This window comes from Capricornis sumatraensis, chromosome 2 (genome assembly GCF_032405125.1).
Source record: "Capricornis sumatraensis isolate serow.1 chromosome 2, serow.2, whole genome shotgun sequence".
NCBI classification, from domain to species: Eukaryota; Metazoa; Chordata; class Mammalia; order Artiodactyla; family Bovidae; genus Capricornis; species Capricornis sumatraensis.
In genome coordinates, this window is record NC_091070.1 from 172236918 (window position 1) to 172259921 (window position 23004).

A 23004-nucleotide genomic window follows, 5' to 3' on the forward strand; every position below is an offset into this window, starting at 1 on the left:
TGTCATTTTTAAAAAAAATTTTACTTTATTTTACTTTACAATACTGTATTGGTTTTGCCATACATTGACATGAATCCACCACAGGTGTATACAAGCTCCCAATCTGAATCCCCCTTTCACCTCCCACTCCATATCATCTCTCTGGATCATCCCCATGCACCAGCCCCAAGCATGCTGTATCCTGTATCGAACATAGACTGGCACTTCGTTTCTTACATGATAGTATACATGTTTCAATGCCATTCTCCCAAATCATCTAACCCTCTCCCTTTCCCACAGAGTCCGCTCTACACATCTGTGTCTCTTTTGCTGTCTCGCATACAGGATCATCATTACCATCTTTCTAAATTCTGTATATATCTGTCAGTATACTGTATTGCTGTTTTTCTTTCTGGCTTACTTCACTCTGTATAATTGGCTCCAATTTCATCCATCTCATTAGAACTGATTCAAATGTATTCTTTTTAATGGCTGAGTAATACTCCATTGTGTATATGTACCACTGCTTTCTTATCCATTCAGCTGCTGATGGACATCTAGGTTGTTTCCATGTCCTGGCTATTATAATCCGTGCTGCAATGAACATTAGGGTACACGTATCTCTTTCAATTCTGGTTTCCTTGGTGTATATGCCCAGCAGTGGGATTGCTGGGTCATAAGGCAGCTCTATGTGGAATTTTTTTAAGGAATCTCCACACTGTTTTCCATAGTGACTGTACTGGTTTGCATTCCCACCAACAGTATAAGAGGGTTCCCTTTTCTCCACATCCTCTCCAGCATTTATTGCTTGTCGACTTTTGGATCACAGCCATTCTGACTGGTGTGAAATGGTACCTCATTGTGGTCTTGATTTGCATTTCTCTGATAATGAGTGATGTTGAGCATCTTTTCATGTGTTTGTTAGCCATCCGTATGTCTTCTTTGGAGAAATGCCTATTTAGTTCTTTGGCCCATTTTTTGATTGGGTTGTTTATTTTTCTGGAGTTGAGCTGCATAAGTTGCTTGTATATTTTTGAGATTAGTTGTTTGTCAGTTGCTTCATTTGCTATTATTTTCTCCTATTCAGATGGCTGTCTTTTCACCTTACTTATAGTTTCCTTTGTTGTGCAGAAGCTTTTAATTTTAATTAGATCCCATTTGTTTATTTTTGCTTTTATTTCCAGTATTCTGGGAGGTGGATCATAGAGGATCCTGCTGTGATTTATGTCGGAGAGTGTTTTGCCTATGTTCTCCTCTAGGAGTCTTATAGTTTCTGGTCTTACATTTAGATCTTTAATCCATTTTGAGTTTATTTTTGTGTGTGGTGTTAGAAAGTGATCTAGTTTCATTCTTTTACAAGTGGTTGACCAGTTTGGGTGCCCAATTTCACCACTACTATTCAACATAGTTCTGGAAGTTTTGGGCACAGCAATCAGAGAAGAAAAAGAAATAAACAGAATCCAAATTGGAAGAGAAGAAGTAAAACTTTCACTGTTTGCAGATGACATGATCCTCTACATAGAAAACCCTAAAGACTCCACCAGAAAATTACTAGAGCTAATCAATGAATATAGTAAAGTTGCACGATATAAAATCAACACACAGAAATCCCTTGCATTCCTATACACTAATAATGAGAAAGTAGAAAAAGAAATTAAGGAAACAATTCCATTCACCATTGCAACGAAAAGAATAAAATACTTAGGAATATATCTACCTAAAGAAACTAAAGACCTATATATCGAAAACTATAAAACACTGATGAAAGAAATCAAAAAGGACACTAATAGATCGAGAAATATACCATGTTCATGGATTGGAAGAATCAATATAGTGAAAATGAGTGTTCTGCCCAAAGCAATCTACAGATTCAATGCAATCCCTATCAAGCTACCAGCGGTATTTTTCACAGAACTAGAACAAATAATTTCAAGATTTGTATGGAAATACAGAAAACCTCTAATAGAAAAGTAATCTTGAGAAAGAAGAATGGAACTGGAGGAATCAACTTGCCTGACTTCAGGCTCTACTACAAAGCCACAGTCATTAAGACAGTATGGTACTGGCACAAAGACAGAAATATAGATCAATGGAACAAAATAGGAAGCCCAGAGATAAATCCACACACTTATGGACACCTTATCTTCAACAAAGGAGGCAAGAATATACATTTGTTTCATTTTTAAAATTAGATAATATGTGTGGGCCACATCTTTTGATATTTGTTATTCTCTGCCTGACTTCAGGTAGAATGATAATCTCTAGGACGATCTATGTTGCTGCAAATGGCATGATTTTATTCTTTTTGTATCTGAGTAGTATTCTAGTGCATATATGTACCATATCTTCTTAATCTACTCCTCTGTTGATGAACTTTTATAAACATTTAGGTTGCTTCCATTTCCTGGCTATTTTAAATGGTGTTGCAATGAATATTCAGTAACATAATTCTTTCCGAATTATGGTTTTCACAAGATATAAGCCCAGCAATGGAATTGGTGTATCATGTGATAGTTCCTTTTTAGTTTTTTAAGGTACCTCCAAACCAATCTTCATGTTTGTTATATCAATTTACATTCCTACCAACAATGCAAGAGGTGTCCCTTTTCTTCACACCCTCTCCAGCATTAACTGTTTGTAGGTTTTTAAATGATGGTCATTATGACTGGTGTGAGGTGGTATTTCAATATAATTTTGATTTACAAATCTAATCACATGGACCAGAGCCTTGTCTAACTCAATGAAACTAAGCCATACCCTGTGGGGCCACACAAGATGGGTGGGTCATGGTGGAGAGGTCAGACAGAATGTGGCTCACTGGAGAAGGGAATGGCAAACCACTTCAGTATTCTTGCCTTGAGAAGCCCATGAACAGTATGAAAAGGCAAAATGATAAGATACTGAAAGGGGAACTCCCCAAGTTGGTAAGTGCCCAATATGCTACTGGAGATCAGTGGAGAAATAACTCCAGAAAGAATGAAGGGATGGAGCCAGAGCAAAAACAATACCCAGCTGTGGATGTGACAGGTGATAGAAGCAAGGTTTAATGCTGTAAAGAGCAATATTGCATAGGAACCTGGAATGTTGGCTCCATGAATCAAGGCAAATTGGAACTGATCACACAGGAGATGGCAAGAGTGAACGTCGACATTCTAGGAATCGGTGAACTAAAATGGACTAGAATGGATGAATTTAACTCAGATGACCATTATATCTACTACTACGGGCTGGAATCCCTGGAGAAGCCATCATGTTCAACAAAAGAGTCCGAAATGTAGTATTTGGATGCAATCACAAAAACGACAGAATGGTCTCTGTTCGTTTCCAAGGCAAACCATTCAATATCACAGTAATCCAAGTCTATGCCCCAAAAAGTAATGCTGAAGAAGCTGAGGCTAAATGGTACTATGAAGACCTACAAGACCTTTTAGAACTAACACCCAAAAAAAGATGTCTTTTTCATTATAAGGGCCTGGAATGCAAAAGTAGGAAGTCAGGAAACACCTGGGGTAACAGGCAAATTTGGCCTTGGAATACAGAATGAAGCAGAGGAAAGAATAATAGAGTATTGCCAAAAGAACACACTGATCATAGCAAACACCCTCTTCAAATAACACAAGAGAAGACCCTACACAAGGACATCACCAGATGGTAAACACTGAAATCAGATTGATTATATTCTTTGCAGCCAAAAATGGAGAAGCTCTATACAGTCAACAAAAACAAGACCAGGAGCTGACTGTGGCTCAGATCATGAACTCCTTATTGCCAAATTTAGATATAAATTGAAGAAAGTAGGGAAAACCAGTAGACCATTCAAGTATGACCTAAATCAAATCCCTTATGATTATACAGTGGAAGTGAGAAATAGATGTAAGGGCCTAGATCCGATAGATAGAGTGCCTGATGAATTATGGAATGAGGTTTGTGACATTGTACAGGAGACAGGAATCAAGATCATCCCCATAGGAAAAAAAAAAATGCAAAAAGCAAACTGGCTGTCTGGGGAGGCCTTACAAATAGCTGTGAAAAGAAGAGAAGTGAAAAGCAAAGGAGAAATGGAAAGATATAAGCATCTGAATGCAGTGTTCTAAAGAATAGCAAGGAGAGATAAGAAAGCCTTCTTCAGTGATCAAAGCAAAGAAATAGAAGAAAACAACAGAATGGGAAAAACTAGAGCTCTCTTCAAGAAAATTAGAGATACCAAGGGAACATTTCATGCAAAGATGGGCTCAAAAAAGGATATAAATTGTGTGGACCTAACAGAAGCAGAAGATATTAAGAAGAGGTGGTAAGGATACACAGAAGAACTGTACAAAAAAGATCTTCATGACCCAGATAATCATGATGGTGTGAAAACTCTTCTAGAGCCAGACATTCTGGAATGTGAAGTCAAGTGGGCCTTAGGAAGCATCACTACGAACAAAGCTAGTGGAGGTGATGGCATTCCAGTGGAGCTATTTCAAATCCTGAAAGATGATGCTGTGAAAGTGCTGCACTCAATATGCTGGCAAATTTGGAAAACTCAGCAGTGGTCACAAGACTGGAAAAGGTCAGTTTTCATTCCAATTTCAAAGAAAAGCAATACCAAAGAATGCTCAAACTACCGCACAGTTGCACTCATTTCACATGCTAGTAAAGTAATGCTCAAAATTCTCCAAGCCAGTCTTCAGCAGTACGTGCGCCATAAACTTCCAGATGTTCAATCTGGTTTTAGGAAAGGCAGAGGAACCAGAAATCAAATTGCCAACATCTGCTGGATCATGGAACAAGCAAGAGAGTTCCAAAAAACATCAATTTCGGCTTTATTGACTAATCCAAAGCCTTTGACTGTGTGGATCACAATAAACTGTAGAAGATTTTGAAAGAGATGGGAATACCAGACTACCTGACCTGGTTTTTGAGAAACCTATATGCATGTCAGGAAGCAAGAGTTAGAATTGGACATGGAACAACAGACTTATTCCAAATAAGAAAAGGAGTACGTCAAGGCTGTATATTGTCACCCTGCTTATTTAACTTATATCCAGAGGGCCTCATGAGAAACGCTGGGTTGGCAGAAACACAAGCTGGAATCAAGATTGCTGGGAGAAATATCAATAACCTCAGATATGCAGATGACAACACCCTTATGGCAGAAGGGGAAGAGGAATTAAAAAGCCTCCTGATGAAAGTGAAAGAGGAGAGTAAAAAGTTAGCTTAAAGCTCAACATTTAGAAAATGAAGATCATGGCATCTGGTCTCATCACTTCATGGGAAATAGATGGGGAAACAGTGGAAACTGTGTCACTCTTTAGTTTTTTTTTTTTGGGGGGGGGGCTCCAAAATCACTGTAGGTGGTGAATGCAGCCATGAAATTAGAAGAAGCTTACTCCTTGGAAGCAAAGTTATGGCCAACCTAGATAGCATATTCAAAAGCAGACACATTACTTTGCCAACAAAAATCCATCTAGTCAAGGCTATTGTTTTCCAGTGGTCATGTATGGATGTGAAAGTTGGACTATGAAGAAAGCTGAGCGCTGAAGAATTGATGCTTTTGAAGTGTGGTGTTGGAGAAGACTCTTGAGAGTTCCTTGGACTGCAAGAATATCCAACCAGTCCATTCTAAAGGTGATAAGTCCTGCTTGTTCTTTCAAAAGACTGATGCTAAAGCTGAAAATCCAATACTTAGGCCACCTGATGCAAAGAGTTGACTCATTGGAAAAGACTCTGATGCTGGGAAGGATTGGTGGCAGGAGGAGAAGGGGATGACAGAGGATGAGATGGCAGGATCTCATCACTGGTTCGTTGGACTTGAGTTTGGGTGATCTCCGGGAGTTGGTGATGGACAGGGAGGCCTGGCATGCTGTGATTCATGTGGTTGCAAAGAGTGGGACATGACTAAGCGACTGAACTGAACTGATAATTAGTGATTTTGAGCATCTTCTGATGTGCCTTCTGTCCATCTGTATGTCTTGAGAAAAAACTGCTTTAAAAGATAATTTATTTATAGCCATAAAAATTTCAAAGAAATTTAATACAGAGAACAAATACACTTGTTTTTCTTCTTTTTTCCTGTATGGTCTTCCCTGATGGCTCAGCTGGTAAAGAATCTGCGTGCAATATGTGAGACCTGGGTTCGATCTCTGGGTTGGGAAGATCCACTGGAGAAAGGAACAACTACCCACTCCAGTATTCTGGCCTGGAGAATTCCATGGACTGTATAGTACATGAGCTCACAAAAAGTCAGACACAACTGAGCAACATTCACTTTCACTTTTCATTTTTCCTATACATAATACATTTGATAATACTAATAATGGGATATGCAATATAATTTATATTTATTTGTATAATGATATTAAATTTATATTTTTGAAAATTGGCAGAAAATCATATTATATTATTCATATGTATTTATTTCAATCAAAGTTACACATGAATGTGGCTTTAAACAGCTATATAAATGATTCTGACTAAAATTAAATGCCTACTATAATCTTTCTTTCCTGCTGAATAGAACAGAAAATTCTGAAGAAAATACAAAAAGCAATTAGCCAACAGAGAAGATTCTGGGATGATAGTGTCATAGGAAGCATCAGGAATTTGTCTCCCCATCTAAATAATAATCACACTGGCAGAATTTGCCTGATGTATAGTTGTCGTTCATCACTAACTTCATGTCTAACTCTTTGCAACTCCTTGGACTACAGCATGCCAGGTTTCCTTGTCCTTCACTATCTCCCAGAGTTTGCTCAAACTCGTGTCCACTGAGTTGCTGATGCCATCCAACCATCTCATCCTCTATTGCTCCCCTTTCCTCCGTCCCTCAATCTTTCGCAGCATCAGGGTCTTTTTGCATCAGGTGTCAAAGTATTGGAGCTTCAGCTTTATCATCAGTCCTTCCAATGTGTATTCAGGATTGATTTCCATTAGGATTGACTGGTTTGATCTCCTTGCTATCCAAAGGACTCTCAAAAGTCTTCTCCAGCACCACAATTCAAAAGAATCAATTTGATGCTCAGCCTTCTTTATGGTCCAACTCTCACATCCACACATGACTACTGGAAAAACCATAGCTTTGACTATATGGACCTTTGTTGGCAAGTGATGTCTCTGCTTTTTAATACACTGTCTAGGTTTGTCATAACTTTTCTTCCAATTTCATGGCTTCAGTCACCATCCACAGTTATTTTGGAGTCCAAGAAAAGAAAATCTGCCACTGTTTCCACTTTCCCCCATCTATTCACCATGAAGTGATGGAACCAGATGCCATGATCTTAGTTTTTTCCCTGATGTGACCATTTTGTAATTCTGGAGTGTATAGAAGGATTGCATTTTGTGAGGAAGACTTGGAGGATAACTTGAGACTAATTTCTGTTAATTTCAGCTCTTAACACATTAGCAGCTACCCTTATTCCACCCCAGACCTGTGGTAGGTAGTTGGGCACATAGTCCTTGAACAGCTTACACACAGCTTGCAAGGGGTAAGGTTTGAAAAATAGAACCTATCTTCCAAACAAGTGGGATCTATGCTTTGATTGTTGTTTCTGATCACAAAGGTACAGATTGCAAGCCCAGTGTACATTTTTATTACTCTTCCTTCCATGTTGCAAACTCCTCCCTCTATAGCTGAAATGACTTCTAGGAAATTTAAAGTTCCAGTGCCTTTTCTCTCCATGCTCTATGTTTTTAAAAACATTTTTTTTTCTTTTTTTGTGAGTCAGATTTTAAAGACTAGGACATACAGAAGCAAATATATAAACAGAGGAAATGAGGAAATAATCATGCAAGCCCAGGAAAAGGTGCAGACTTAGAAAAGACCAAAGAACACCTGACTTTTACACCTCAGGTGATTCTTATTTAGTACAGAAACAGCTCACAATAATACAAAATAAAGATATAAGAATTTTAAAAAGCAGTAACAAAAAACCAGCAAACCTTGTTGAACAAGAAGAATCTGATTTTCAGAATTAGCTTGCTATTAAATATAAATGTCCAGTTTTCAACAAAAAGCCACAAGGTATTCTAAAAAGTAGAAAATTATAGTACAAACAAAGGAAAAAATAGATTTAAATAACCAATACTATACTATACTAAGTCACTTCAGTCATGTCCGACTCTGTGTGACCCCATAGATGGCAGCCCACCAGGCTCCCCCATCCCTGGGATTCTCCAGGCAAGAACACTGGAGTGGGTTGCCATTTCCTTCTCCAAAGCATGAAAGTGAAAAGTGAAAGTGAAGTCGCTCAGTCGTGTCCAACTCTTCGCGACCCCATGGACTGCAGCCTACCAGGCTCCTCCATCCATGGGATTTTCCAGGCAAGAGGACTGGAGTGGGGTGCCATCACCGAAACCTGGAAAAGGCCCACCAGTAGATCAATTTAGAAAAACTTTAAGACAGCTGTTTGACAATGTTTAAATAAACAAAAAAATATGTAAGTAAGCTAGAGAATGATTAATAAGCAAAGTGGAAATATCAATAAAGAGAAAATATTGCAAAGGAAAAAAATCTGGACTTGAAAAGTACAATCTCTAAAATTAAAAATTTATTAGAGGTATTGGAATACAGATTTGTCCAAGAAGAAGAAATTATCAGTGAACTTGAAGATGGAAAATGGAAATTATTCATTATAATGAACATAAAAAAGACTGAAAAAGTAATCAGAGTCCAAGAAAATCATGAGACACAAACAAACAGATCCAAATATTCATTGTGGGAGCTCGAGAGAGAAAAGGTAGAGGAAACAATGCTTGTAAACTTTCCAGATTTAATGAAAGACATAAATAAAAATATCAAAGAAGTTCAACAAATTCCAAATATTATTAACTCCAAAAGGAACACCTAGACATTTTAGTCAATCTTTAGAAACTGAAAGAAAGAAAAAGAGTCTTGCAATCAGCAAGAGAGAAATGACTTATCACATACAAGAAATCATTAAAATATTATGAGCAGATTTCCCGTCAAAAATAGTGAGGTTAGAGATCAGTGGACCAATATATTCAAAGTGCTAAAAAAAGTTAACCAAGAATCCTATATCCCTTAGCAATGTTCTTCAGGAGTGACAGAGAATAAATGATTATCTAATTAAATAAAATCTGAGCTTTTTTACCACAAAAACTTCCCTCAAAAATGTTCAAGAGAATTCTTCAGGGTGAAATAAAAAGACACTAGACAATAACGTGAAATCATATAAAGAAATAGAGAACTCAAAAAACTTAAAAACATGAAAAATGCATTAAATTTGTAAAATACATAAAGCCAGTAATATTGTAATAATATTTTCAGTTCTACTATGTTTTGAATGTGATCTCAGAGACCTATATGTATATATATTAAAATCATCTAGATGCTAATACTATTGTAACTTTGGTTTATAACTCTGTATAATTTTTGGTTTCTGCATAATTTAAGAGATTAATGTTTAAAAGAGTTTATGTTTTCGTACACATAATGTATAAAGACATAATATTGTGACATCAATAACCAAAGAAGTGTGGACAGAGCTGTAAAGGAGTCATGTTTTTGTATGTTATTGAAGTTGAGGCTAATTATTCAAATAGTGTGCTATAAACTTAGAAGGTTAGATGTAATCTCCATGGAAACCCCCAAAATAGCTGTAAAATATATACAAAATGAAATAAAAAGAAATTTAAATATTTTCTTACAAAAAATTAGTTAAACCCAAAAATGTTTATAATGCCAAAAATGGGGAACAAAATGTATAGGGTATATAAAAAATAGCAAATGACAGAAGCAATTCTCTCCTTACTGATGATCACTTTAACCATTAAAGGATTAAACTCTCCAATCAAAAAGCAAGAGAATGGCAAAATGGATGAAACATGATTTGATTTTATAGTATCTACAAGAGTCACATTAGATCCAAATATGAATAGATTGAAAGTAAAGGGATGGTAAGTGATATTCCATGCAATAGTTCCATGCAAAAGAGAACAATACGGGCTTTACTAATATCAGAAAAAAATAAGATTTTTAAATAAAAAAAGGAGAGATGGGGACAATAGATATTTAATAAAAGGTTTAATACAGTCAGTTGATTTAACAATTATAAATATTTTTGTATCTAGTAACATACCATCAAAACATATAAAGCAAAAAAAAAAAAATGAGCTTAAGGGACTAGACAATTCTACAAAAATGGTTGGAGATTTCAGTATTCAACTCTTAATAATTATAGAACAACCAGATAGAAGATAAGTAAGTAAACAGAAGAACTAAATAATACAAAAAACCAACTGAATCCTATAAACATACAGAGAACACTCTACCCAATAATAAAAGCATACACATTTTTCTCAAGTGCCCATGAGACATTTTTCATGATAGACCATATATTAGGCTACAAATCAGAATCTAAATGGACTTTTTAAATTATTGAATAAAGTAACTACCCAACTACAGCTGGATAAAGTTTGAATTCAATAATAGCAAGTAAACTGGGAAATTTGCAGACTGGTGGACAGCAAGCAATGCAATCAATCAGTGAATAAAAGAAAAAGTTACAAGAGAAACAATTAGCTGAGGACTATTGAAAGTACTCAAAAACACATGTATCATGAAGGGTAATGAAAACTTGGACAAACAATTATCATAAAATAAAAATTACTTCTGTTGCCGCTACACTTCTTTATCTCTGTTGGTTTTGGATCAAGGCTTGCCCCCAGTCATGTTGATTCTTGGTGACACAGTAGCCAAAAGTCTAATATAGAACCAATTTTCTAGCCAGGAAAAGTTAAAAGATGGCCCCTGCCCCTTGAACAGATGTCAAGAATGTGGGGAAAACTCTGAGAGAGATAACGAGCTGAAAAAGATGTTTTAATTATGTATATAAATCTACAGGTCTTATCTTGGGATTTTATCAGAGCTATTTTGCAACAAAAATTATGAAGTCCAGGCATGAAGGCTTAATGAAGTCCTGAAAGAAGGAAAACTAAGAAAATTTTCTTCCACTGAGATTGTTCTAAAAGAAAAACTAAAGAATATAATTTAGTATAAAGGGAAAAATATAAGAGAATTACTTGGAAATTTGAGAATGAGGGAGGAGCAACAGAAACAGCAAATCTTTGGGTATATGTAAAAATAAAAATTCCAATGGTAAATAAATAATACCTAAAGAATTCATATAATCAAAAACAAGCCACAAAGGTAGGACCAAAGGAAAAACAAAACAGAGTGGACAAACAGAAAAAAAAAAAGTACAATGAAAGCACTATATGGAACCTTATAAAAAATTAAGTTAAATCTAAATGAGATCTAAAAAAATGGAAAGAGATTGTCAGATTGTGAGTTAGAAAACATAACCCAACCACCTGATGTCCATAAAAAATTCTTTTTAAATAAAAATTAAAAATAAAATGATAGAAAACGATGTACACCAACACCAAGAGAAAGCTGAAGAGGTTGCATTAATATAAAATAATGTATATTTGAGTAAAAAGAATATACCCAGGGATAAAGAAGACATAATAATCCTAAATGTGTGTACATCAAGCAACAGAGCTCCAAAATACATGAAACAAACACTGGCAATACTGAAAAGTGAAGTACCTCACATCACATATGTAGTTCGTGACTTTGACAGTCTTTCCTCAGTAATAAACAAAACAATCAGAAAATGAGTAAAGATATCAAAGACCTGAACAATATTTTCAACCAAATTTATCTAATTGACAATTATGGAGACTATTTTACCCACCTGTAATAGAGTACACATTTTCTTTTTCAAGAGCATATGGAACACTAAACAAAACAAAACAAAACAAAAACCTAGACAATAAGACAACATCAACAGATTGTAGGTAATTAAAATAGTAATTAAAAAATATCTGACCATAACAGAAAGAAATAACGTGTGAAAAAAGGCCATATTTGATGAGATAAAAAGTGAGAGGGAAGGAAGAAAATGGAGGCAATATTTTCCTAGATTTCTTTCTCAATGCATATTTCTGCTAGTGTAAGAAAGATAAAGGGGATACAGTGTGATATTAAGAGAAAATATTTCCTTCCTTATTTATTTCCTTCCTTCTTTCCTTTCTCATTTACTTATTATTTTCTAGTGTGTGTTTACTTAATTTTAGGAAATGCTAGTCATGTCTCCCTGTCTACTAGCTCAATTCTGTATACATAGCATACTAAATATCCAAGCTGAGAAGGGATGGCAAAAGTAAACAAACATATGACATTTTGTGTATAATTTCTTGGGAAGGCTCTTGCCAGAATGTAGAGCATCTGCTTCAATCAAGTCTTGATTTTTTTTAAGGTTAGATGCACATACTTTTCTCAACTTTTACATGTACTGTCAATGAATTTTGAAAAAGTTATACAGTTGTGTAAGTACCACCACAATTAAGATGTAGAACATTTTGATAAACCAGAAAAAGCTTTTTGTGCTTGTTTGCATTAAGTTCTTCCCACCCTTGCCCTTGGCAAATACTGATCTGTTTTACATATGGGGATGGGTAGCTTTTGTTTGTATTTATTTATTTCTTTTTTTCTTTTAAAATAATTTTTATTTTGTATTGGAGCATAGTTGATTAACATTGTTGTATTAGTTTCAAGTGTACAGCAAAATGACTCAGTTATACATATACAGGTATCTATCCTTTTTCAAATTATTTTCCCAATTAAGTTATTACAGAATCTTGAGCAGAATTTCCTCTAAATAAATAGGTCCTGGTCATTTATCTATTTTAAATATAGTTGTCTGTATATGTCAATCTCAAACTCCCAAACTATCCTTTCCCCCTACCTTTCCTCCCAATAACCATAGTTTATTCTCTAAGCCTGTGAGTCTGTTTCTGTTTTGTAAATAAGCTTACATGTATCATCATTTTTAGATTTTACATATAGTAATATCATATATTTGTTTTCCCTCTGTCTGATTTATTTCACTTATTAGGATAATCTCCAGGTCCATCCATGTTGCTACAAATGACACTATTTCATTCTTTTTATTGGCTAAGTAATATTCCATTTTATATATGTTTTACATCTTCTTTATCCATTCATGTGATCATTGCACAAATAAATGAAATAGAAATGAACAAAGCAATAGAAAAGTTCGATGAAACCAAAAGCTAATCTTTGAAAAGATAAACAGAATTGATAAATCTTTAGCCAGACTCTTCAAGGAAAAAAGGGAGAGGGTTCAAGTCAATGAAATTAGAAATGAAAAGAACTTACAGTGGACAGTAAAGAAATACAAGGAATTGTAAGAGACTACTATAAGCAACTATATGCCAATAAAATGGACAACCTGGAAATAAATGTACACATTCTTAAAAAGGTATTACTCCCAAGATGGAACCAGGAAGAAATAGAAAATATGAATATATCAATCACAAGTACTGAAATTGAAACTGTGATTTAAAAGCTCCTAACAAACAAAAGTCCAGGACCTGATGGCTTCATGGGCAAATTCTGTCAAATATTTAGAGAAAAAAATAACATTTATCCTTCTGAAATTATTTCCCCCAAATTTCAGAAGGAACACTCCCAAACTCATTCTATGAGGCCATCATCACCTTGATACCAAAACAAAGACACTACAAAAAATGGAAAACTACAGGCCAATATCACTGATGAAAATATACACAAAATGTCAACAAAATCCTAGCAATCCAAATCCAACAATACATTAATACAATCTTTTGAGAAGCCTCAGTATAAAGCAGATAAATGCAGATTTATTGGTAAAGTAAATTTAGGAGGTATCTCTAGCCATGATGTGGATAAAGCTTCAGGAAACCCAGCTATCTTAGGAAGATGCTGAAAACAATTATACCTTTTTCTACTCTCCTAAATATGGATGTTTTGAAACTACAGAGTACATTATTGGTGAGTTAACAGGTTGCCTCTTCATAAAATATTCAATCTTCCTGAAAAAGGAAAACTGTAAATCTAGAGGAATACATTTTTAAAAATTCACATAATTATGCAGGCAATACTGTAATCAAGTTCACAGGTGCTATTAGTATTGATTTTGGTAATATTAAAATCTATTCATCATTGGTGATAAATCTAATGTGAAAACTTTCTACACAGACAGCTGATAGAGCTCATGATTTCATTTTGCCTATGGACATTTGTACCCAAAACCTTTAAACATATTATCATTTCTTTCTTGAATGAAAATATTGACAAACTCTCTTGTAATACTCTTGGAAACATTTTAATCTATATTTGTTTTAGGCTATTTTTTTACTTTTTCATTTTTTTCAAATTGATGTATCCTTTATATAAGTGAAATGCACACCTTTAAATTATGTTAGTTTTAACAGTTGCATAACCACCATCAACCTAGAAAGTGTATTGTGACTTTTATTATCAACCTCTGAACCCCTACAAAGTGACAACTACTTTTCTAATTTCTATTACCAAATCTTCATTTTGCCTGCTCTAGAAATTCACATAAATGAAATCATAGAATTTGTATAGTAAATAGTATGTATATAGAGCATATTTTTGAGATTTAACTATATTGTTCTATGTTCCTTTCTATTGCTCAATAAACATGTTACAATTGGCTGGTCCCTTGACTAATTTATGGACATTTGCTTTCTGTGAGTAAAACTGAAATGAACATACATGTGCAGATCATTTATGAACATATATTTTCATTTATCTTTAATATCTGGGAGTATTGCCATAGAGTAGATTATATTTAACTTTACAGAATCAGGCTAAAGTATCCTCTAAACTGATTGTATTAAAGTTCTAGTTGATCTCCATCCTCAACACTTATTCTCAGATTTAAAATAGTTTATGATTTTGACATGAATTTTCTTTACTACTATTAAAATCAGACAGAAACAGAGATCATAACTGAAAATTATCTGAGCAGACAGACCAGTTAGTCACTGAAACACAACTTAGTTTAATAATAGCTTATTTCGCAGGATAAGTGAGGTTAACTTCACCTGAGTCACTACTTGCTTTTGCTTTTTGAAAAGATAAAGTGAAAGAAAGTGAAGTCGCTCAGTCGTGTCCGACTCTTTGCGACCCCATGGACACCAGGCTCCTCCATCTATGGGATTTTCTAGGCAAGAGTACTGGAGTGGGTTGCCATTTCCTTCTCCAGGGAACTTCCCAACCCAGGGATCAAACCCATGTCTCCCACATTGTAGACAGACGCTTTACCGTCTGAGCCACCAGAGAAGTCTTGAAAAGATAAATAAAGTCTTGAAAAGATAAGTAAATTTTAAATAGCAACCAAAATTGATATGAGATAACCAGTACTCAATTCCCTTTTATTTAAGAAAATTTTAGAGCGGTAGGTGGTCAGCGGTTCCGCGGCACGTGGGTCAGCCCGTGCTCGAGCGCTTGGCCCAGGGCAACCTGGAGCCGCCGGCCTCGGTGGCTGAGGCGGTGTCGTCCCTGACTATCGCCGATGCATTCGTTGCAGCAGGCGAGGGCGCCGCCCCGCCGCCCCAGGCGCTCCCTCGGAGGTTCATCTGCTCCTTCCCCAGCTGCAGCGCCGCTTACAACAAGGCCTGGAAGCTGGACGCGCACCTGTGCCGGCACACGGGGGAGAGACCATTTGTTTGTGACCATGAAGGGTGTGGCAAGGCCTTTGTCAGGGACTACCATCTCAGCCGCCACGCGGTGATTCACACCGGAGAAAAGCCCTTTGTTTGTACAGCTAGTGGCTGTGAACAGAAATTCAACACAAAATCAAACTTGAAGAAACATTTTGAACGCAAACATGAAAACCAGCAGAAACGATATGCATGCAGTTTTGAAGGTTGTAAGAAGACCTTTAAGAAACATCCGCAGCTGAAAACCCACCAGTGCCAGCACACCAACGAGCCACTGTTCAAGCTATATATGTCAAAAAGAATGTTCTTTTGTGGCAAAAACATGGACAGAGCTTCTAAAACACATGAGAGAAACTCCATAAAGAGGACGTAAGGTGTGGCATGTGCCAGAAAATGTTTAAGCTCAAGGACTTCCTGCGGCAGCACATGAGGATGCAGGCCCCCGAGCGGGACGTGTGCCGGTGTCCACGGGCAGGCTGCGGCCGCACCTACACCACCGCCTTCAACCTCCCGAGCCACATCCTCTCCTTCCACGAGCAGCAGCGCCCCTTCGTGTGCGAGCATGCTGGCTGCAGCAAGACCTTTGCCATGAAGCAGAGCCTCAGCAGGCATGCCATTGTGCATGACCCCAACATGAAGAAAATCAGTGTGAGGCCGTCTCGTGGGAAGCGGAGCCTGGCCTCCTGGCTCAGTGGGTACCTTCCTCCTAAGAGGACACAGGGCCAGGCTGTGCCTTTGCCCAGGAATGGGGAGCCGCTGAGCTGCATGGAAGGCCACGCGCTCTCCACGTCGCCATGCTGACTGCAGCTGCATATCTGCCTGCGCTGTATGGAGGACCACAGACCAGCCAATGCAGTTTCTCTCCCCTGGAAGCATGTGTTTATTAAAGTCACTGGGGCAGGACACCAGATGCTCCGTCCTTCCCGTCTCCCCTGTTCAGAGCGTCTCCTCTTGGGGTGCCCGGAGCTGCTCTCCATGCAGCCTCCTCCTTTTTGCTCAAGGGACGAAGAACACACATCACAGCCTTGCCTCCTCTGATGGGCTGCGGCCGGGATGACACAGCCTGGACTACTCGATTACACATCTCCTCCTAGAAGAGGAAACAAAAGGCTAGTATAAAACCAGCACCTCTGATTGTTTCCAGTGTTCATGCTTATCTGATACCCATAAAAGCCAACATTCTTGAATTGCTATATAAGGGATTTGCTAAGTCAAATTGTACAGACCTGCTTAAGCTGATCGAAAACTGTACAATAACCAGGTGGTTATACAAACTCCATGGAACTAGTCCAACACGCTAAAGGCTTGATAGTTTTGAATCCCCCGTCATGACACTGAGAGGCTGTTTGGCCCAAACCACCCACACACAAAAAGTGTCAAGTGGTGGGTTTGGGCACTGGCAGGGTGCCCAACCTTATCCCCCTAGGTTGTCAGCTCAGTGCTGTTCCCAACCGTCCTTCACAGTCACTGAGGTGGTTAGAAAAAGACACATGGTTCTAGAGATTCTGGGTGGGCTGGACTGGGCCCAGGGCCTGGGTCATTCTAGTCTGGAGCTAGGGCTGAAAACCACTGGAGTAAATGCTGCCTTTATCTACTGCTGTGTAACTCCAAAAGCGAAATCCACAGATCCTCTACAGACTTATCCTGGGACTGTAAACTAACACTTCCTTGAAGAGTTTGACTTGACTGCTTCTCAGAGGCATTTATAAAGAGGAATCGGACTTAAAAAGATGAACCCATACAGTCTCTAGTTTTCCTATTTAAATGTTAGACCCTCTACAGTCTGTGAAGTAGAATAGTATATAGCCCTTAAGTGAGGAAGTAGTGTTCTCACATGGTGAAGTACTTAACGCTACGGTGGAAAGAGTGTGTACATTTTGCATTTTGAAAACCCAATTAGCTGCCACTAAGACTGGGCAGAATTATTACTTTTCTCTGCCTTTACGTTTTCCACAGCTTATTTATAAGTTCAGAAAACAAGCAGTCGCTCAGGCCTGTTTTCACTTACCATTTTGTCCTCGGGCTCATCTGCACTCTTCCCTTTCTTTACTGTAATCTGGACTTTGTACTTTTTTTCGATCCACTGCTGAATCTGTTTACTCTTTGTGTTCAGATCATGTTGTCCAATATTTGAAGAAAAAGTCAGTTCCTTGGTCACGGTGGGTCATAGGTTGAAAGAGTGAGATCTGGGGCTAGTATGTGAGGCCTGGGTTTTATCACACACACGTCCTAAGGTCTACGCTGCTATAGGCCCTCCTGTCTGCCTGGTATTAATGGTTTCACCCTCCAGTTAAATAGAGGAGACAGACACAAGGTGAAATACCACTTTTGTAGTTGCCAAGTAAGAGTACCTGAACAGGGAATGCTTCCGTTTATCATTACCATTGTTTGATGAAAGAACAAAGGAATGGTCCTTTAAAGAGAACCAGGTACTTTTTTTTTATTTTGGGTGGTGGATAACAGGTGTTCACTGTACTTTTTCTTTATCCTTTTTAAATTTAAATGAAAATAATTTTTCTTAAAAAAAAAAGAAAATTTTATTGTAATCAATCAGTGTAAAGAATAAGCCCTCATTGCCTTCACACTATATGATCTGTTTTATAGAAATAGACCTTGAGCCTATCCCATCCTTTAGTTGAGTGTTCCTGTTTTGCAAACTGCCTTTCTGTGTATGCACAATCAACTTTTACTAATTACTGCTCAAGTGGATCATTGGTTTTATTTTTGTGTTTTTTTTTTTATTAACTTTTGACACTGTTAATGATTTTGAAGATTTTGTGCATCTTATCGTGTGTCATGGGCCATATATATATGTATATATATATATATATACATTATTTTTGTACCTAGTAAAATCAATTAGATGTATAACTTTGAATCAGTTTCCAGACTACCTTTTTTCATATCATTTCCCTATATTTTCATTCTTGCATAAACATCACCCCGTCTTGATTAGCATAGCTTTATAGTAAGGTTTTAATTTGGATAAAGTTCTTTTTACAAGATTGTCTTGGCTATTTAGATATGTTGAAATTGCATAAGAATTTTAGAATCAGTTAATTTTGACAAAATTGTGTACTGGGTATTGACTGGCACTAAATTGAAATTATAGATTAATTTGATCATAATGGCCATCTTAAGATTGAGCTTCCCAATCCATAATCATGTTATAGCTTTCCTTTCATTTATGTATTCTTAGATTATTGACTGTAAGCCTGTCTTCTTTTCTAAAATAAGCATTTAAAGGTATAGACTTACTCTTAAGCACTATTTTGGCTAAATTCTTCAAATACCGATGGATTTTAAATTACCATTCCTATGAATCATACACACATATGTTCACACACAAATATCATTTTCTTTGTAATTTTTATTTGCTTCTTGGACTATTTAGAATTGAGTGACTTACTTTCTAAGTATTTAGAGGTTTTCTAGCTATGCCAATGTTATTTAATTCTACTTTAATCTTACTATGTTTAGAGAGCATATTCAGTACAGTTTCAGACTTAAAGTATTTTGAAAATTGTTTTTTGGCTTAAAATAAGATTTATATGAATATTACATATACATTGCCTTATTTAGAGATGTAGTGTTCTATTAATTTCTATTAGGTCACTTTAGATAAGAGCATCCTTCAAATCTGCATTTTTACAAATTGTCCATCACCTACTAAAAGCTATGTTAAAATTCACAACTATGAATGTGGATTTGTCTATTTATCTTTGTATTTCTGAAAATGTTTCTTCCATATATCTTAAATTTCAATTATAGTTGCTATATATGCTGAATTTTATTTGTCAATATTTTCTTTCATCATCATCCTTATAAAATGTCTCATTACTAGTGGTAATACTCCTTTCCTTGCCTACATTATTTGACATTGTTATAGTCCCATGAGGGCTTCCCTCATAGCTCAGTGGGTAAAGAATCTGCCTGCAATGCAGGAGACTCTGGTTGGATTCCAGGCTGGAAAGATCCACTGGAGAAGGGATAGGCTACCCACTTCAGTATTCTTGGGCTTCCCTTGTGGCTCAGCTGGTAGAGAATCTGTCTGCAATGCAGGAGACCTGGGTTCAATCCCTGGGTTGGGAAGATTCCCTGGAGAAGGGAAAGGCTACCCACTCCAGTATTCTGGCCTGGAGAATTCCATGGACTGTGTATTTCATGGGCTCACAAAGAGTCAGACATGACTGAGTGACTTTCACTTCACTTCATAGTCCAACTAGCCTAGTTATGCTTAGTGTTTGAATCTTTTACTATCCTTTGACTTTTCATAATTTATCTAACATCTATTTTTCCCTAGCTTGAAAATACCAACTTTAAATGTTGAGTGTTTAATCCATTTACATTTATAGGATTGATGGGGGTGGGGGGTGGGGTATGTTTGATTTAGAATCTTTTTGCCACACTGTTCTTTCTCTTTTTCTGCCTTCCTTCTGTTTTCTGTGTCATTTCAGTCTTTTTTTTTTTTTTTAATGCCAGTCTCTCTGTTCTATGGGCTTATTATTCAGAACTCTTTTGGTTGTCATTGATTCTTCATTGCTTTCTTAGACATTACAGTATGCATTTTAGAATTATCACAGACTACTTAATATTGTGTCTAAGTGTAATTGAAACCAGGCCTTTAATTTGCCTGCTGTGAGGCTGAAGAAAGCTGCCATGCTAAGCACTGAAATTAATTGAATGTTACTAGCCTTTCTTCATCAGGTATTCTGAATGCTGCAAGTGTTCCAGTAGACTACAAAGTTCAAAAATAGTTGATTCCATAGTTCTTGCTAACCCAATAGTTGTTTTATTGGAGGGAATTATTCTTAAAGCTTCATATTCTGCCATCTTCCATGACATTACTGGAATACTAGGTTTTTGAGTGTGGGACAAAGTAATGTTTACTTTTGCCTCCAAATTTTCCAATGAAAGCCTAGGCAAGCTTATCCCAAATTGCCTGCTCAGAGATATCTCCTTGAATAAAAGTAATTCTTAAATATATACTTTTCAAATGTATTAAAGTAATTTTCACAGGGTTACCTCACTGGAAGCAGTATTACACATTATAGAAAATTGAAGTTTGTAAAGTTTGGGGAAATTGCCCCAAGAATGCAATCAGCAAGACAACCTACATGTTTCACATCTTGTTTATCTTTTCTTTATGGTACCATACAAAGTTAGCTAGTTTAGGTGTGGAGTTTGAACTCAAAGGTCTAGAAAAAGTGCAGGAATATCCCAAGGAAAGCTTAATCTGCATTTGATTCATTTGAGGAAAATGAGGAAGAGTTGAAAAAGGACTGTGGAAGATTGGTATATTCTTTAAAATGTGATATATAATATTTTAATATGAGCATTTCACTTTGACATTTATAATGTGATAGTATTTAATGTAACAGAATGCTACTGCTGCTACTGCTAAGTCACTTCAGTCGTGTCCGATTCAATGTAACAGAATAAAAGAATATAAAACTACTCCTAAAATTTAACTCAGAAAATTATTCCTTTCATAAATACTACAACCACATTCTTTTTTTCCTAAAGGCCTCTCTATGCAATATTAATATATATTCTTTTTATGCAAACTCATTTTGACAGCAATGGTGCAAGCATATGATTCATTTCCATTTAGATTCCTTACTTATTAAAAATAATTTAAGAAAAGAGTTCAGCTAGCATAATTTATTAGGCAGTACAAAGACATTTGTATGATGCTTATAGTTCAAACTTGATTTAACATTTTATAATAATTTTTAAGAGAAAAGGAAAAAATACATTCATGCTGACACATGTCTTGAAATTCAAAATATATGCTAAATATGAATAGATATCATACACTTTTCTCTATAATGATTTACTCTGCAGTTGGAGAGAGTACCTTTTAAGAAATTTTCATTTGAATAAGAATGAAAAATTCTGAACATTAAAACGTACTAAATTGATTTCAGTTAAAAGATGTTAATGCTGTTTTAGCCCTCCATCCCTTCCATATCCATTGTCCAAGAATTGAAGTGATTTCAGTCCATTATCATGACTTTTATTTCTAAGTGGTATGATATATCTGAGATTGATATGAGCTAACAGGAATTGCTAGGCCAAAGAATCGCATAAGGGAACACTGAAATCCATAGCAAGTTGGAAGAATAACATTGGCATCGAGATAGTAAAGTTGTATATAAAATGAATTATTTGGTGTTTCATACTGTACACAGCAGATTGATCTCAGTTACCTTGATAATTTAAAGAAAAATTATTTAGAATATTATCTCCATTTTATTTTGGATTGATCTGAATAATGCTGACCTTGGAAAAAGAGAAAATGAATTTTATCCGTTCATTATCTTTGCAATCTTTATTGAGATCCTTCGTGAACCTTGTATTCTGTGCTGAAATTTCAAAACAAGGATCTCACAGTCTAGTGACAGAGCCAGACAAATTAACAGATGCTTAAAAGAATGGTGTGACTGGGGCTATAAGAGAGGAAAACTCAGAATGAGTGGGAATATGGAAAGCTATTTAATGGACATAAAGGTAAGAGTCTCACTTGGGTCTAAAAGGAAGTATTTTGGCTGAATAATTCCTCATTCATTTCATTTGATAACTCTTCATCTTTTACAGAACTCTGATGTTTTTGCTTTAAAATAATTAAACTTAAATGACATTGTCACAAAGTAATCTCATCTGCTTCCCTGGAATTAGTAATCAGATGTTCATTTAGAGTAGGTATGACATAAACTTAAATTGGAATAAATAATATAACATGAATTTCTGTCTCATGTAAAATTTCAGATAGGTAGGGAGCCTCTACATGTGTGCGTACTCAGTTGTGTCCAACTCTTTGCAACTTCATAGATTGTAGTCTGCCAGGCTCTTCTGTCCATGGGACATCTCAGGCAAGAATACTGGAGTGGGTTGCCCATTTCTCTTGCATTGGCAGGAGGATTCTTTACCGGTGCACCACCTGGGAAGCCAAGGGAGCCCCTAGGCTATCTACAATAGTTCTGTCCCATAGCTATTCTATTTTTTTCAATACATGGCCTTAATTGCTGAGGCTACTTCATGATCAGAGATGACTGCTTCAGCCACAACTACTCTATCTACATTTCAAAGAGAAGAAAACACAACAAGAAGGGGGTAGTTTGCATATCTCAGCATGGCTTTTAAGGGAGGATTCCAGAAACTGATGCAGTGCACTTCTATTTACGTTAAATTTACTTAATCATACAACTACAACTGGTTCTTCTCAGGTGGCTCAGTGGTAAAGAACCCACCTGCCAATATGGGAGTTGTGGGTTCAATCCCTGAATGGGGAAGATCCCCTGGAGGAGGAAATGGCAATCCACTCTAGTATTCTTGCCTGAGAATCCCATGGACAGAGGATCCTGGGGGCTAACAATCCATGGGGTCACAAAGAACCAGACACGACTGAGCAACTGAATAACAAGAATAACTACAACTGTTAATAGCTGCTTTAGAAGCTTGGGATATGTAGTCATTTTAAGT

General features: G+C 36.5%; 1 pseudogene; it reads left to right on the forward strand.

Moving 5' to 3' along the window:
• LOC138070060 (transcription factor IIIA pseudogene) overlaps positions 1-16429 on the forward strand; it is a 30461-nt pseudogene extending 14032 nt beyond the window's left edge.
• Positions 16430-23004: the final 6575 nt, after the last annotated feature.